The 15620-nt window shown below is 42.7% G+C and overlaps 1 protein-coding gene across 8 annotated transcripts in view; it reads right to left on the bottom strand.

The window, feature by feature from the left end:
- PTPN3 (protein tyrosine phosphatase non-receptor type 3) overlaps nt 1–15620 on the bottom strand; it is a 2254194-nt gene that overhangs the window by 562260 nt on the left and 1676314 nt on the right. The window lies entirely within an intron of this gene.

Consider the following 15620-nt stretch of genomic DNA (forward strand, 5'->3'; position numbering starts at 1 on the left):
CCTTAATGGAGTGATTGAAAAACAAGTGTGGCCCAACGTGGTTCACAGGTTAAAAAAAAGCTCAACATTGTACTAGGTCTTTGTTGACGACTTTAGGATGGGAAAGTGTAACAATTGTGAGATTTTAAAATGACTGGAATGATCATGGGATGCTGCAATGTCACTTTGCGCGTGAATCACTGTGTGGAAGGGTGTATTATAAAGAAGGTGTGTTGCCAAATGAAGCCGGAAACATAATTGTATGGAACCCTAGAATAATTAAATCAGTGAATAATGAATTAGGGGCTGTGGTGTCATCAACTGATCACAAATGCAAACTAGTAACGTTCACACACAATCATTTTAACAGCTTTCTGGCTAACTCAATGAATAGTCTCCCGGGATGCAAAAACCTAGACAAAAAAAGAAGTTGCCAAGGTATAAAAAAAAAAAAGAAAAAAAAATAGAAAATGAAAAAGAAAATATGCATAATTATAACAAGGCTTTGGCTGAGCAGAAAAAGGAAACTAGGGCAGAAATCAGAATAATTGCCAAGGGGAAACTTAACATGTTGGAGGCGGTGGGGATAATCAAAAAAATAAAGCTGAAATATAAGAACTGGGTGAGAAAGCACAAAGCTCTGATTTTGCAAACTGATGCAGAGAAAATGCTCGGATATGTGCAGCAAAAAAACCTTTGAGCCTTCTGGACACTCAAACAACCAGTTCAGGATTGAAGAGGACCAAATTGTTAATGCGGTTTCATAATGTGATTCAGTGAAGCATTTTCAAGAACTATTTGTGAACCCATCTACTATGGCGAAGGAAAGGAAAGAGCAGACGGAAGTGCTAACTAGCTTGGTGAGCTCTATCATCTCTAAAAACGATCACCGCATCTGAATTCTTGACTTGATAGTCAAATCTTTGCCTCGCTTAGACTGACTTATTTGGAATCAAGGGCATATAGTAAGGGATCGATTAGCACATGTCAAACCTGTTCCGCAAATTACACAGAATAAACCCGAATGGCTTTGTTTTGGGTTGTTATCAATAGCTCATTGTGAATGAGAAATGTGACATAATTCGCTTGGCAGCTATTGATTTGTCATATGCATTTGACAGTCTCTAGAACAAAGCTGTGGGAGAAGTTGGTGAAGTGGGGAATCCCACCAGGAGTTGCTGAAATTGATTATCATGCTAAACAACGGCTCGAATTTAAGGGTCAGGCTAAACCAAGTAAGTGCACTTACTGGTAAAATCACCATTTATAATAGTCTTAGGCAGGGGTGCATATTGGATGCCTGTCTTTTTCAATTTATACTTAGCTGATGTTGGTATTACTCTGGATGCAGCAGCCTTTGTCTCCCCCCCCCCCTCCAAAGATAGGAGAACTGTCTATAAATTGGTTGGTGTATAACGACAACTTCATCCTTATTGACTGCACAGGAAAAAGGATGCAGAGAATGCCGACCTCCTTTGAAATGTATGCCAAATTGAATAGTCTTAGGATCAATCCTCGGAAGACCAAGATTCTATCACTTATGAAAAGGAGTAGGAAAACTGCAATGCGCTGGTTCTTACAGATACCGTACTGACAAAAGGTAGACTCAATGGTGTACTTGGGGTTTCCTATAACTGGATGCCCAGACAAACTACATATTAAGACATTTCTGTGAGCCAAAGCAGATGCTAGCATACTGCAAATGAAACTCATCAAAAGTAGACTCTGCACATTTTCCTATATACCATTTATGTTTTTAAGATAAAGTAGTCCCTAAGCTGTTATATAGGGTTGAGCTCTGGAAAGATTGGGTCGTGGAATTTTTAACGGTATTGGAAGGTTTTATCTGGCGAGCAGTAATGGGTGTGCCAAGAGCCGTACCTATTTCGGCAATCGGATATGAATTCAGTGTAAACTCCAGAAAAGTAAAAGGTCAGTGGCAAATTTTTATCATTATACAGAAAGATACTTACAGTCCCTAGTAATAGTTTAAACGAAGATTTGCTTGGTATAGTTGAGAAGGAAACGGTTGTCCCCATTATTGATTTTGTGGAGCGTAATATAGACTTGTTGCAGTCAGTGGGATGGTCTGCCTCGGACCGTATATAGGAGCCCGAAAAAGTAAAGAAGTCCATGTTAGATCTCGATTTGTGCCTAAATTTGGATCTGCTGCAGATGTACTCTAGCTTGAATCACTTATATGGTAACACAAAAGAAGGAGTGGTATGGCTCATTACCTAGAAAAATGTTCATGTGCCAAGATGGGGATGGATTTTTTGTGCTTTCGCTGGAACGACTCCGGTCAAATTTCGCTTAGACGCAATTTGATTCAGGGAGATGGAGTCGTATGCAGAGTCTGTAAACAGATTAATCAGATAGGACTGCTTAAACATCTAGTGGTCGTATGTCCTATTGTGGGCACTTCGAGATACGTGCACTTTAAGAAATGTTTTATACGCATGTTAATGTGGACATTGACTCTTTTGGGGAATGTGTGTCCTTGGGTGTCAGGCAACCCCTGCTATCTCTGTGGTCAACTTCTTGAATGGTTGCGACTGAATGAATAATGTTGCGGTTCACAAGTAGGAAAAGTGGAGTTGTACTAGTCCTTTGATAATGTAATATTGCACTATATGGAAGTATTTAACTTGAGGTCTTAATGTTTGCATATTCTTGTTTTAAATGAGTGGGGATGAATTGAAAATTATTTCAACTATGTATTGGGTTTTACCTGAAATAATGTATTAATTGTTGCAATTTTGTAAAATTAATGTATTTAAATATACATGTTCTATATTGTTAAGGTTGAATAACTTATTTTTAACCAATAAGCAATTTAAAAAAAGAAATGATTCAACTTTATACAGGTAAAACAATTTGAGTCTGCTTATCTGTTGAAGGAAATGTACCTGAATAATTGATACATCTTTGGGTTTAAGGCAGGGGTGCATTCTTGCACCAATGCATGTTACCTTGTACCTTTCTGACATTGATTCTGTTTGGGCAAGGACTAAGGCCCTACCGGTCAGATAGGGTGTCATAGATCTGCATTGGCTGCCTTATGCCAATGATGTACTATTATTTGATTCCACTCTGATAGGTCTGCATAGAAGTTAATTGTGTTTCATTCTTATGCAGTGGAAAATAGTGAATGGGGCAAAATCAAAGATTATCTTTTCAAATAAAAGGGGCCCGAAATAAACGACTTGGAGTGCGGGTGCTCAAAAATTGGAAACATTAAAATAAATAAAACTTTGGAGATTTTATGTATCGCAGAAGTCTACTATATCAAACACAGAAGAGATGTTACCAGTCAGAGATTCTCCATCAACACCTCAATTAAAATGTGCTTAAGTGTCATACTGCAAGTTCTCCATTAAGAAAGTATTATTGTGAGAAGGTTGTACCATCTCTAATTTATGGGTAAGAGATTTCCCTCATAGACCTAGGGTCCCTTTTAAATTCTCTTAAAGGATCTATATGGAAAAGGGTTGCGTCTACCTCTAAGTATTACTAATATTATTATTTGTTATGAATTGGGACTTATTGTGCTTAAGTCATTATTGTTGTGAAAGAAACTTGCATTATTTGATAAAATACTGGACCCCTTACCTTTCACCCTTTTCAAAGATATTAATATTAATTTGCAGCAAGGTACGAAGATGTTATTACACAATCTTGCTGACCAATTGAATGCATTACCTGAGACAATCAAAAGCGACACAAGTGAATTGCCCAGTAACCCAATGAAAACAAAACCCAAGCTATATGAATTTGACTGGTGCACAACTGTTGATGCTATATAATCATATTCTCTTCATAGGGATTACTCTAAAGTCATAAGGAAAAGAGGAACAGTTTCCAAATGTTTGGTTCTCTTCCCTTGCCAAAAACATAGATATTTATAAATGAAATTGAAATGTAACCTTTTACCTACCCTGGGACGGATGGGTCCCAGTTTGGGCATTTTGAGTGCGCAAATAACATGTCGATGGTGCGCAGATAACTTGAAAAAGGGAACTGTATAGCATCTTATATTCTACTGGTCACACTTTAATACTTAAAGAATTATTTTATTTGGTGAATATATGTATATGAATTATGAAGATGTAGGCAAATATTTATGGAATCGGTTCCTTATAGTTGAAAATGTTTCGTTGATTTTAAAGCTGATATTGCAGCCTGATTGTCTTTTATATAGTATTTAAAATAGGCTTATTTTCCTTTGAATTGTTTTTATTGTCAGTTTTATTTTTTAATCACTTTGTAATTGTTTTGTGTGTAATTTTCTTTTGTGAATGGTTTGCTTTAGAAACCAATAAACAATAATACAAAAAAATCTATTCTGTTTTTTGAGATCTCAGTGCCACTTTTGACAATGTTAATTATTCAATGGTTTTCATCTTACTTAACATTTCTTTTTCATTGTCTTGGAACGGTCAAAACCTCTCGCTCGCATCTGTTTTGGGGTCTCCTCTTTTTACATTTATACACTATTCCACTGCTCTAATGCTGAATTATGGCTTTAAAGCTCATTTCAACACATATTTTCTTCTCCTTTATTTCCTTTAATGGTGATATGAAACGCTGGTCTGCTAGTTTATCTCACGTTAATTCATGAAGGCCTCATACTACAATTTTTAAAAACCTTACAAACGCTTTTCTTTCCAGCATATTTCTTAGTATCTTCTCCTGTATTCATTTCTTTTGATCCATTATTACTGCCAGTTTCACAAACTGTTTATAACTTGGGCTTCATTTTTGATACACATTTCTTTAGCCAGGATCACATTCTAAAATGAGTTTGGGTCTGTCCTTTTTAATTATATAAGACTCAAAAGATTCACCAAATGATTTCCTGCTCTGCTACTTTAATGTTGCATGCGTTTCATTTGTCCAGACTTAACCAATGTTGTTCTGTCTGTAGAGGAAGGTCTCCCTATGCGATTAATCCTCCTTTATGCGTCTTGTATATGGCTGTTCCTAGCTTTTTGGGGCTACATTTGTCATACTCAGCAGCCTTTTTTTAGATCAGCTCTGCTGCTTTTCCATTCCTGCCAGGTTTGAGCATAATTTGTTCTGTATTGTTCTTAATTGTATTCATGATTTGGCCCACAGTTATCTTATGCCAAACAAATGGTTTACTTTTACTGCCCAATTTCCTCTCAGCACCAATACTATGCTTCGTGTTTTCATTCTTTTAACGTTTGGACCATAAACTGTGAAATTGTACCTACCAATATGTGCTGTTCTACTGTTTACTAAGAAATATTTATTAGTTAAAGATTATTCCAATTCATATTTCATGCTTGTAATTCTTCAATTTGGTCAAACCTTTTGATGTTTAATATGGAATGTTTTCATAGTTTTTTGTATTGCTTCTACTAATTATTTGAAGTGCTTTGGATAAAAGTGTTATGTAAATAACAATATGCTTAACTAACTAAATAAAAAGGAATACTAGGAGGTGGTTGGAGAGAGTAACGAGAATCTGGTGAAACTGTAAGAAAAAGAAAGGAGAGAGAGAGAGAAGATAGTCAAAATAGGAAGGTTGGGAGGGCCAGTCTGGCCCTAAGGAGCTGATAAATGAGTGACAAGAGTGACGAAGGAGTGTTGACGGGGGTGAATAGAGCAGAAATACATCGCCAATGAGCAGAGAAGAAAGAATAACTCTGCAAAAGGGAGGTGGTGCTAACGACCCAGTGTGCCGGATCCATTTCCCATTCCTTCATAAAACATATCCCCTTAACTGCTAGAAGAGACTCACCAGTGCCTGCAGCCGTGCAAATGGTGGAGACGAAAACTAAAAAGTCAAGCCAAAGAAGAACAAATTACTTACCCCCAGTAATGTTCTTTCTAATAGATGTTCCTCCCACAGATTCCTCATCTTTGATAAATTGATATCCTACATGCAGTCTTCAGAAACTTTTTTTTCGACAGCACAGGGCGATGCGCAGCATCGAGTTGATGTCTCTTGGCGGCTTCTATTCTCGTGCTCGAATGTGATGTGGCCGGTAGTATAAATAAAGCGCATTGTGCCAGTTGCATCAGTTCCAGTTTTTCCCTATTCCTGCACAGTCGCCTTGAGTATTATAAAAACCCTCATAGGTGTTGAAAGAAAGAAGTGTATAAAAAGATTCACCCACAGTCAGAGGGGTCGGCTGGGAGGGTGATGAGGTATCCGTGGGAAGAACATCCAGCGGAAAGACATTGCTAGGGGTAATTAATATGTTTTTCTAATGGACTGTGTCCTCCCATGTATTCCTCATCTTTGATAGACTTCCATAGCTGTTTTGCAAATGGAGGTGTGTGAGAAACCTGAAGCTGTCTCCCTGTCTAGTCCCCGGGATCTGTCATCCAGATGGGTGAACACAGCCATCGCTTTTAGATCCAGTTCCTGGGGGTGGACCAGTGCGGGGGAAGGGGGGGAAATCACCCGGATGGGGGGTCCTTGGTGAGTTTGAGTTGGACACCGGCGCGAGAGACGCGGTATCCCCCCCGCTCTGAACACCTTTTCCACATCCTACACCATAGGATATTCCAAAACCCTGCCCCCCTCTCCCCATTTTCTAACAGGAACACTTTCGCACAAGATCAAAGACAACAGACTAACACCAGAGCTATTTACCTGACATGTCACAATACAAGGGTCAGCAAAAGTCAGGAAATTGACCTGAATATCACACACCTGACGGCCCTTTCCTTTCCCCACAGGGATAAAAGGTGGAGCACGACAGCACCCTACAAGCAAGGCAGACAACACAATGTAAGAGCTAACTCAGCACGGCAGTTCAAGAGGAGGAGAAAGACGGCACAGACCGAGAGGGTGTCAAGGAGAGAGTCAACCTTGCACTTTCTTACCAAACCCTTGAAACCTCCACAGAGGGCATGATAAGTCTGCAAATAATAGCCAGCGTGTATTGCACCAGGTGTCAACGGTACACAAGACCCTCCTCCGATGATTGCCAAGCTGGGGAGAGACGTTTGTCTCTGTGGTACCAACCTGGACTCCGATGCAAAAGGAAGCCAAGCAGTTCCTCACAGTCGGTAAGTCGAGGAGAGTGTCGATAAGAAACCGAACTGTGTTGAATGAAAAGTAGCAGAAGGCTAAGTTAAACTTTGAAAAGAAAAAAGAAAATTTTAACGAAGGAGGGGGAAAACCAGATACAGAGGAGTCTGGCACCACGTGGGTGCTCATGAAGGAAACTCTGGGCGAAGGTAGAGACTACCATAACCAGAAGACCTTGTGAAGTGACGGAAGAGAGGTCAAAGTGATCACATGACCGACAAATGATTGGGAAGAAGGGAAATTAATCCTGCATGGTGAAATCAGTAATTAACTGTGTTTCGTAAAGTTGGCAAGAGTGAACGTGGCAGAGGGAAGCCGACAACCAAGGGCAAAGCCCTATGAACTGTATAAACAACACTGAAAATTGGCAAGAATTAACCCGGCGGAGGGAGGGAAGGCTCGAGCGTGTGCTGTGCTCCAAAGTCCCACCATGTCCCACACAAAAAAGTGGGGAAGGGAGACCTCAAGGCAATCACATCTGACTTATTATTTTTTAACACGTCTTTCTTTATTGAACCCTTATCCCACACTCTTTGTAATTAGTTCTAAGGAGTTGGCAATAGGTTTTTCTTAGTATAGACCCTTTTATTTTGACGCAACACCACAAGGAATGCCTTATTTTTCATTTGACGCTTGCTCCTATCTTAGATTTAGGTTAGGTGTTTTTCCACCCTGCATTTACAGTTTATTAAACATCCTTGAACTGTGATCACTTATGTCTGTCTTTACTGTTGTCACCACGAGTTCCGTACAGGTGGGCCCAGTGGATTTTGTTCTACAGAATTAAACTGCAAAACAGGTTTCCCAAACCTAGCGTCTTGACCCGACAAGGTGTCCAGACAGTAATATTTTGAAAAGGTGTGTCTCAAAGACCAAGTTGCAGCATTGCAAATGTCAAACTGGTACACCTCTTTGTAGACCTGAAGTGGTTGCCACTCCTCTGGTGGAATGTGCCCTACGATTTTTAGGCACATCTTTCCCAGCCATAAAATAACATTCTGAAATACACAGAATGAGCCAATGGACATGGTTTGTTTAGTCACGGCCTGTCCAGTATAACGAGTATAAACAACAAATTTGATTATCTTACCTGACATTTGCCAACCTGGCAATATAAAAACTTGGAGCACTTTTTCGGTCAAGTCTATGCAACCTCTCTTGCTCCTTGGAAGGATGAGGAGGTAGGTAAAATGTTGGCAAGGTAATTTTTTATGATAACAAAAAGGTGTGAGGTGCACTAAAGGATTCTTCAAAAATATGATAATCTCAAATAATAGGTACCCACTCTCTAGTTAGTTACATCCACTTCAGGCGCAACAGGGTATAGCTCCAGCAACCAGGGAGAACCCAATATAAACTAAACAAATGAAAGCCTGCTGTTGCCAGCAAGTAACCCCAATGCACTCCCATTAGGTTATTTATTATGCCATATGGAATTCAGACACCACCTTAGGAAGGAAGCAGGGGCGAACCCTCAAGACTACTTTCTCCTTGGAAAATACAGTGAAAGAAGGTTTACATGACAAAGCTTGCAGCTCACTCGCTGGGAGCAAAAATTATGGCTACTTGAAAAATTGTCTTGAAGGATAATAACCACAGTGGGCAGAAATGGAGAGGTTCAAATGGAGCTAACATTAAGCATTTTACTACCAAGTTCAGATCCCAAGCTGGGACTATGAATGGGAGTGGTGGGACCATATTTGTCAATCCCTGGAGGAAATGAATGACAAAGGGTATTTAATATAAGATCCTTGCTCTCGAGTGCGTTTCAAGATGGAATAAGCTAATTACCTGGAACTCCTGTTCTCCAGCATGGGTCTCACTTGACTTCATATGCTCGTGGGGCGTGGCTAAGTAGCCATGCAGTAAGGACGCAATTGCCTCTGCTCCTGCTGATCCAACAAGATCCTGGCCTACAGTACCAAACGGTGAGATGGGAGGGACAGTTGCGGCCCCAGGAACAAGCAGCAAAAAGGTCTGTTGTGAATGAATGACAGGCCCATGCACAAGCGCATGTGAAGGTGTGCAGCATGGGCTTTTTCCCGCACCAGCAGCTGCACTCAGCATCCCCCCGCTAAGCCCTGCGATACATTGCAGAAATGGCTTAAACGAGATACAGAGTAACCCTGGAAGTTGACAGGGGCAGGAGGATCCAACCCATAATGTAATATACCAGACCGTGGCGAGGCACACAGGCAGCAGATATGAATCATCTGATCATGTGGAGCACCAATAGTGCAATCCAGCATCCTTGCAGGCACAGCGTGATGGCAGCCTCAATATGCATTGGAAGACCTACCGGATAGTGCAAGTAATCTCCAATAAAGAAATGGTCAGCTGCGAAATGTGTCAGAGCACTCTTGAAGTCATCTAGGGCCACTCAGTCACATACATAAGACTCTATGAAAGGCTATGGAGCCACGTGCACCAAGGTTTTGGCCCAACAAAAGTGAAGAAGATACCAGTTACGGGCAGCCCTCGGTTGCAGTAGAAGAGGTCGCTCACGTGCCGGCTACCAGTTTCTCTATAAACAATGGGAGCCCCCAGAATACGTGATCAAACTGGGGGGTCACACAGGGCACACTGGAGTAATCTGGAAATGGTTGTTGCCCCCTGAGAGAATATAGCAGCCTACACAAGGTATAAGACTCACAGATGTGTATGGGGCCACCTGCTTAACCATTGCGTATGAATTCTAGCCAACATGGCAGGGCACAGCAGCAACGCTCGTCTACAGGGCACACTGGTTGCGCCGCACTGCTAGTATTAAGTCTCGAATCAAGGAGCGCAGCTATTCACTCAGCACAGGTCGGCGGCTAGCAGTGTACAGGCGAGGCACAAGCTAGCCAGCACGCGGTGAATAGGCTGGTACTTGGAGACCCACTCATGGCGTCCAAGAACGAAAAGGACAGATCCAAGCAACCCATGTTGGACACATTCGCTAAACCAACACATTCAAGTGAAGGCACCATGCCAGTGGCCCCAACACTGCAGGAGAACATTAACAAACGAAGGGGGACCAACAGGTCCTGGCAGCAATAGCTGCCCTGAAGATCGCACTAGAATCCAAAATGGATGCCATCAGTCTAGACGTGAACCTCCTGAGACAAGCACCCTCACCTCAGGGGTTTACAGTAGAAAGAGTGCATAGGTCCCCGACGAGGAAACCACTGCCAGGAGCCCCACCGTAGCCCATAATAGTCTGAATATTAAATTATAAAGACAGGGAGAAGAGGGCGAGGCTTGTGCAAAAGCTGACACGCCGCAGTGTGAAGCAACCCCTGCCAAAGAAGACTTTGGCAATAATACCTCTGCAGATTGCAGGAGCAAGCAGTGTAGACTATGGAGTTAGAGCGCGCTGCGAGGAGGTGTCCTTCACCTAAGATTGGTTGTTGATTTTCGGCTACTAGTCGTTAAGTATCAGCCTGCCACACTCCAGGCACCAGTGGACAAGTAACTGGGGTGGCAGTGAGAAGCAGGAATTGCTGAGCACAAGGAATCGCTGGGCAATTGTTGGGTGTGGAGAAGGTACAAAAGTTGGGGTAGTTAGGGGGGGGTAAAGTAACCTATATAACCACAAAGAATATGAACGGTATATACATCAGACTGACAAGTCATACGGTGGCCCCTATTTGTGATGGGTGAACTTAAGATAGCCTCCAAGAAGGTCAGAGGGCTAAATCGTTATATGAATTGTAACAGGATAATGACATACTTGCTCCGCCCAAAAATTAGATATAGCACTCTTACAAGCATCGCACCTGACTGTTGAGAAATTTGCTGCCCTTACCAAAAAATGGAGTGGCACCACCGTAGGGTTGCCGTATTCGGCATACGCAAGACGGGTTTTGATGTGGGTGGTACTGTTTGTACCATTCAGGGTCCTTAAAATGTTCAAAGATAAAGAACGCAGGATGATAGTACAGGGATTTATGGAAAAAAGAGAACTATGTATTATTAACACCTATGCACCAAATCATGACATTGCAGCTTACTTCTGCTCGCTATAACCCCAAATTGGCCCATACAAAAATGGCACACTAGGTTGGGGGGAGACCAAGTGTACGCTAAATCCACAGCAAGATAGATCTGACAATAAACTTGCACATCTGGCCCCTTCAGCCAAGGCACTGAACACGTTGTTACAGGCGTTTTCACTTTCTGACATAAGGAGGAACCTTCACCCACAAGCCTGTGGATATTCACATTGCACTGCCCCAAAAAAAATATATACCAGGCTGGATTATGTTTTTACAGGGGAGGAAACCCTAGGCAAATTCAAAATGTTTGACTATAAAACACGGGAATTATTGGTCCACGCACCACTGTTAGTCCCGGGATTATGCTATGGGGAATACCCCAGGTGAAACGCGGTACGACATAGGGGAAGAAGACTAGGAGGACCAAGTCCCTAAGGCTTTTATAGGCAATTCTAGATCAACATCCCTTCCACCCAATGAATCTCCCTTACCAAAATCCAACAACCCCTCCGCATCTGGTGAACCTATTAGGAATCCAAACCCTGCTGCCATGGGAAACTACATCTCCCAGAACCGCTGTTGTCCTGTTTCCTACCCACCTGAGCACTCCCAGTCATTCTTCTAACTGTCCCTTATTTCCAGAACTCCCAGTCTGCTTTAACCAAACACCACCATTCTCATAACCCCCCATATTCATTTCACAACAATAATCCCGGTCCTTTCCCCAACAAACTGTCCAATTATTATTTTACAGATTTTCCCAATCATTTCACAACCCTACATATCTCCCCCTTCCGAAATTACCAAACCGTATAGGACAAGGGTTAATGAACTAGGAGGTAGAAAGAATCCCCAGGGGAAGACGAGGGATATAATTCCTGATGAAAGCCCGCCAAGGTACCTAACATGTCCAAACACAAGGGTCAGGCACACCTGACTGCCCTTTCCCTTCCCCACAGGGATAAAAGACGGAGCACGAGAGCACACTACGAGCAAGTCCAAACGCACGAGGAAGCAGCTATACCGGACCAGCAGTTCAAACGGAGAAGAAAGGAGGTGAGACCTGAGAGGACGACAAGGAGGGAAGTGCCCTTGCCCTTTTCAACCCAAAACGCGAAGCCTCCATGAAAAGAATAACAACACCGGGATTTACAGCTGGCGTGTGATGTAAGAGATCTCAACGGTTGAGGGGCCTCCCATGCTGATAACCCAGGCGGGGAGACGCCTGCTACCGTGATACCGTCCATGACTCCAGATGCAAGACAAGCCAACTGGCTCAGCACTGCCAGTGAATCAGAGAAAGCTGATAGCAAACCGGAATGTGTTGAGTTGTGGTTGCGAACGGCTACATTGTATGAACTTGTGAACAAAGAACATGTGTATGTTTAAGTCCACTAAAGGACATGCTGTAGAGTGGTCATGCGCCACGTGGGCGCTCATTCGAAGGACTCTGACTGGTCCCCTTTGTTGTAGGAGAGGCCAGAGTGAGGAGTCAGAGGGGTCATACACGGGTTGAGCCAAACCCCTTGTACAATCGAAAGTCTCTGAGGCGTTGACAAGAAGGAAAGTGAAGGAAAGCCTGACTGGGGGCGGAGATCTGTACTTAGGTAAAAGAAAGGGGTCTAAAAGAAATGTTGTGTGAACTGGGGCAAGCATGAACCTGACGGAGGGATGCCAAGAGAAAGCTAGGAAAAGGGAATCTTGCTTTCTGATGAAATGAGTAAATCAAGAACTGTGTTAGAATGGCTATGTGAACCCGGCAGAGGGATGCCAAGGGGAAAGCAAACAAGAGTGAATCCTACATTGTGAGAAAGTAAAGTGAACTGTGTATTTGGCAAACGTGAACCCTGGATGCCTGGGAATTCGGGTAAAGCATAATACACCCGTGAACAGTGTGTCGACAAGTGTGCACACGATCGAGGGATGTCAACAGTGAATGATTGTTCGAAAAGACATTGAGACTCTTAAATGTTACGTTTGAAGTAAAGGCCGTAGTGAACCTGACAGAGAGAGGCCCATGTTGCATGACAGATCAGAGACTGGCAGAAGGGGATCCTAAGGCGAAGTGTAATCGCCCTTTGAAGATTTATTGAAGGAACTTTTGTTTTTGTTGGTTGTGATACATCAGATCCTCTGAGGCAAGAGACTGTGTGAAAGAGACTTGGCCACAGAAGGGTCTGATATTTTGGGAACAAACTGTAAGCTCGTGCTGGTGAAGCCCAAAAGTGTGCTGTGCTCAAGAGTCCCGCCTTGTGCCGTGCTAGAAACGTGGCGAAGGGAGACCCCAGCCATACCATCCTGACTTATCATTTGGTGAACACTTCTTTCTTTTCTTGTGAACATTATCCCACTCTTTTGTAACGTGGCGGTAAGGATTGGCAATAAGGTTTTTTAGTATAGGCCCTTATTATTTGACCAAGACTCCACTTGGACTGCTTTATTATTATTACTTGATGGTCGTAGCTTGCTCCCATCTTAGATTTAGGTTTAGATTAGGTGTTTATCTCATCCCTTTATACAGTTTAACAAACACCATTGAACTGTGATCACTTGTGTCTGTCTATCCCTGATACCATGCCTTCCTTACAGACTATACAAGGTACGTCTAAAGTTCTAGGTACCTTTCCATCTTTCTAGCGCACCACTACAACCTCCTAAAGGAAACAGAAATCTCCTTTTCCTACCCGGTCAGGACCTAATGCTAGCAGCAAATATAAATCCTCAAATAATCACCAATTATAGGAATTAATCTGACTGCCAGTTGGAACCAGAAAGTAAAGGGCATACCAGCCCTTACCATACTCTGAATTGGGGCACCAATTCTATGGAGCACTTCCACAGCAGCTAACTGACCTCCTCCAAGAGTGGTGGGTTTGACAACAATTAAGCGCCCCCAATGGTGAGTGGTTGGGAGGATGCTGAAGAAAAGGGAGGCAATAACCCAGAGTTATGACCTGTAAGGCCCAAGCATTGGAACAGGTGTGTTGACGCCCCTCAATGGACAGTGACAACCTTCGTATCATCGCAGTCAAATTGCAGCCTAGGGACATCTGGTTCCCATTCCGAATTGTTATGCTTCAGAAGGTTGATGCTTCATTCTAGAGCCTTTGGATGTGGAGATGCTTAAAGAAGGAGATCTACTCCTATCATCGGGTTAAATGCTCCCAAAGTTGGAAAATGACAGTGGATTTTATGAGTTGTATCTATTATGCGTGTTAAGTGCCTTACTGACTATGTGATGAACATTCTATCCATCTTTTTAAACTTTTCTGTATTACAGTGAAATGTATCAGAATGTTGTCTTTTACCATCAAGAAAAAGAAAGTTAAAACATTTTTTTTAAAAAAGAGTGCTGCCCTAGCCAGCCGGCAAACCTCAAGCTGGACGTGCTCACTGTATGATGCCGTGCATGATGGGTCCTATACCCCGGTCAGGTCAATTCACCCCATCCCCTCCCGCTTAGACAAATTCAGTACCACAATGTTGGTAATAATGAAGTTAATAAATAACATCAATTATTAAGTGCTCTGAAACTCAATTCCTGGTGAAAGCAGCAGGATATAAAATGAATACACACAGAGGAATTGAGCCAGCTAATAAGGAGGCTAGGAATGCAGACTAAGTAAAAGCTATGTTACCTCGCTGCCTTTTGCACCAGTCCTTCGCGCTACCATCTTGTTTCAGACATTGCCCCGGAACCCTTTTTTTCCTATCCTTCTCGCCACCAATACCAACTCACCGCGACCCAATCATAGCTTTCAGACAGCATCTCCCCACTAAACTCCACACAGAAAGGCCTCCTCAGAAATGGTACTAGGATTAAAGTACTACTATTACGGATACTGGTCATATTACTATATTGTGTTAATAGCATTAATGATCCTGGGCTGAGTTATCTGGGCTGGTAACGTCCTTGAGCACAAGTCAAGGTCATCACTTCGCTCAGGCCGGAGTGCTGCTGGGACCATAACGCTGCAAAGCACAGAAAGATGGAGGTGTATGTGCTGAGAAGTCCTGCAAGAGCCTGTCTGAGAGCTGTTCTGAAAGCTTCAAGGTAAGTGAATCAGCAAGATGCTGGGCCAAGTTCAGTGAGCAAAATGCTGCTGAACAAACCTGCTTAAAGAGGCAGGTAGAGAAGCGATGTGAGCGCAGGACCACGGAGTGGGAAATTGGGAGCTGGCAGGAAATAGAACGCGAAAAAGCGACCAGTTAACTGTAATAGTGAGATGGCAGAAAAAAGACCCCAAAGGGAAGATCGGAGAAGACCAACAAGTGTGTAGACCACAACTTGGCTCGTTGTGAATGGCAAGCAGATGAGCAAAACACTGCCACCGAAAGCTGGTAACATTAGTGAAAAATGAAGACTGAAGCTGCAACCTGGAAGCTGCTAGCGCCCAAGTCTGTGGCTGCCAGAACGATAAAGCATAAATAAGCCAGGCACAATGCACATGCAAACCTGGTACACGGGCAAAGCAACTGTATTGCTTGATGAAAGCAGTAGTCCTGAGATTTCCAGATGTGCAAGACAAGTAAAGTGGTGTGTTGACTAGCCAATGGTGCACTTCTTGATGGACGTTTTAATCCTAAAATTC

This window comes from Ambystoma mexicanum, chromosome 5q (genome assembly GCF_040938575.1).
Source record: "Ambystoma mexicanum isolate Mex_15411 chromosome 5q, UKY_AmexF1_1, whole genome shotgun sequence".
NCBI classification, from domain to species: Eukaryota; Metazoa; Chordata; class Amphibia; order Caudata; family Ambystomatidae; genus Ambystoma; species Ambystoma mexicanum.